Source organism: Triticum aestivum, chromosome 5D, assembly GCF_018294505.1.
Source record: "Triticum aestivum cultivar Chinese Spring chromosome 5D, IWGSC CS RefSeq v2.1, whole genome shotgun sequence".
Lineage (NCBI taxonomy): Eukaryota > Viridiplantae > Streptophyta > Magnoliopsida > Poales > Poaceae > Triticum > Triticum aestivum.
The window spans coordinates 63395211-63398676 of NC_057808.1; positions in this window are offsets into that span (position 1 = coordinate 63395211).

Genomic DNA, 3466 nt, shown 5'->3' on the forward strand with positions numbered 1-3466 from the left:
GCTCGGCAGTAATTTGTTCACCCACCGTAATTTACGCTATCTTGAGAGAAGCCACTAGTGAAACCTATGGCCCCTGGGTCTATTTTCCATCATATAATCTTCTATTTTACATCATATTAGTTTCCCGTCAACTTGCCAATTTCTGTCGCCGTTCTTTTATTTTGCAATCTTTACTTTCCAATCTATACAACAAAAATACCAAAAATATTTACTTTATTATCTTTATCAGATCTCACTTTTGCGAGTGACCGTGAAGGGATTGACAACCCCTTTATCGCGTTGGTTGCAAGGTTCTTGATTGTTTGTGCAGGTACTAGGCGATTTGTGTGTAGTCTCCTACTGGATTGATACCTTCGTTCTAAAAAACTGAGGGAAATACTTACGCTACTTTGCTGCATCACCCTTTCCTCTTCAAGGGAAAACCAATGCATGCTCAAGAGGTAGCACGCACACAACAACTACTACTGAAGCATATTGAAGAAGATCGCCATGAGAAAGAACATCTTGCCTCCGAGCTTAATGCAATTAACAATCGAACCAAATTTGCACATAGGATCGTGGATGAGAACAAGAAGAGGCTCTGGAAATTGCTTCGAAAGTTCTTTACCGAGAAACAACTCCTCAATGCCAACCTCAAAGAGCTTTATGACTACATTGACAAAGGCTTCTCCATTGAAGATTTCCAAGATAGAAGTACTCCTACTCTCCTGCTCGAGAGCCAACTACTGATCTTATGTATCTCAAGCTTCGAAAATTTCTCTAAGAATCTGAAGCGACCTCACCGACAGAGAAACTTGCCGAAGGAAATCTGCTATCCCGTGTTCCTCAAGTGGCTCCTCCAGATATGCCTTCGTCCTCTCAGCCCCAAGTTGCTATTCCTGAAGGAAATCATGTAGCTTCTAAAGATGATGTCATTCCAATCACCTCTGAAGATGAACTCACTTCTGATAGTTCTTCTGGAGATGCCACCGAGTGAACCAAGTTCTACTCTTTGCATTCATGTTATTGATAACCCACAAGTATAGGGGATCGCAACAGTTTTCGAGGGTAGAGTATTCAACCCAAATTTATTGATTCGACACAAGGGGAGCCAAAGAATATTCTCAAGTATTAGCAGTTGAGTTGTCAATTCAACCACACCTGGATAACTTAGTATCTGCAGCAAAGTATTTAGTAGCAAAGTAATATGGAAGTAACAGTAACGGTAGCAAAAGTAATATTTTTGGGTTATGTAGTGATTGTAACAGTAGCAACGGAAATAAGCGAAGAACAATATGTGAAAAGCTCGTAGGCATTGGATGGTGATGGAGAATTATTCCGGATGCGGTTCATCATGTAACAGTCATAACATAGGGTGACACAGAACTAGCTCCAATTCATCAATGTAATGTAGGCATGTATTCCGAATATAGTCATACGTGCTTATGAAAAAGAACTTGCATGACATCTTTTGTCCTACCCTCCCGTGGCAGCGGGGTCCTAATGGAAACTAAGGGATATTAAGGCCTCCTTTTAATAGAGTACCGGACCAAAGCATTAACACATAGTTAATACATGAACTCCTCAAACTATGGTCATCACCGAGAGTGGTCCCGATTATTGTCACTTCGGTGTTGCCGGATCATAACACATAGTAGGTGACTATAGACTTGCAAGATAGGATCAAGAACTCACATATATTCATGAAAACATAATAGGTTCAGATCTGAAATCATGGCACTCGGGCCCTAGTGACAAGCATTAAGCAAAGCAAAGTCATAGCAACATCAATCTCAGAACATAGTGGATACTAGGGATCAAACCCTAACAAAACTAACTCGATTACATGATAGATCTCATCCAACCCATCACCGTCCAGAAAGCCTATGATGGAATTACTCACGCACGGCGGTGAGCATCATGAAATTGGTGACGGAGGATGGTTGATGATGACGATGGCGACGGATTCCCCTCTCCGGAGCCCCGAACGGACTCCAGATCAGCCCTCCCGAGAGGTTTTAGGGCGCGGCGGCGGCTCTGTATCATGAAACGCGATGAATCCTTCTCTCTGATTTTTTCTCCCCGAAAGTGAATATATGGAGTTGGAGTTGAGGTCGGTGGAGCGTCAGGGGGCCCACGAGGTAGGGGGCGCGTCCTCCACCCTCGTGGACAGGGTGTGGGCCCCCTGCCATGGCTTTTTCTACCAGTATTTTCTTATTTTCCAAATAGATGTTCCGTGGAGTTTCAGGTCATTCCGAGAACTTTTGTTTCTGCACATAAATAACACCATGGAAAGTCTGCTGAAAACATCGTCAGCCCGGGTTACTTCCATTCAAATCATGCAAGTTAGAGTCCAAAACAAGGGCAAAAGTGTTTGGAAAAGTAGATACGACGGAGACGTATCAACTCCCCAAGCTTAAACCTTTGCTTGTCCTCAAGCAATTCCGTTGATAAACTGAAAGTGATAAAGAAAAACTTTTACAAACTCTATTTGCTCTTGTTGTTGTAAATATGTAAAGCCAGCATTCAAGTTTTCAGCAAAGATTATGAATAACCAAATTCACAATAACTCTTAGGTCTCATGTTTACTCATATCAATGGCATAATCAACTAGCGAGCCATAATAATAATTCTCAGATGACAACACTTTCTCAAAACAATCATGATATGATATAATAAGATGGTATCTCGCTAGCCCTTTCTGAGACCGCAAAACATAAATGCAGAGCACCTTTAAAGATCAAGGACTGACTAGACATTGTAATTCATGGTAAAAGAGATCCAGTCATACCCAATATAAATTAATAGTAATGGATGCAAATGACAGTAGTGCTCTCCAGCTGGTGCCTTTTAATAAGAGGGTGATGACTCAACATAAAAGTAAATAGATAGGCCCTTCGCAGAGGGAAGCATGGATTTGTAGAGGTGCCAGAGCTCGGTTTTGAAATAGAGATAAATAATATTTTGAGCGGCATACTTTCATTGTCAACATAACAACCAAAAGATGGCGATATCTTCCATGCTACACACATTATAGGCGGTTCCCAAACAGAATGGTAAAGTTTATACTCCCCCTTCACCAACAAGCATCAATCCATGGCTTGCTCGAAACAACGAGTGCCTACAACTAGCAACACTACCAGGGGGTTTTGTTTGCAATTATTTTGATTTAGTTTGCATAAAGCATGGGACTGGGCATCTCGGTGACCAGCCATTTTCTCGTGAGTGAGGAGCGGAGTCCACTCCTCTTGAGAATAACCCGCCTAGCATGGAATATACAGACAACCCTAGTTGATACATGAGCTATTCGAGCATTCAAAACAGAATTTCATTTGAAGGTTTAGAGTTTGGCACATACAAATTTACTTGGAACGGCAGGTAGATACCGCATATAGGAAGGTATGGTGGACTCGTTTGGAATAACTTTGGGGTTTAAGGGATTGGATGCACAAGCAGTATTCCCGCTTAGTACAAGTGAAGGCTAGCA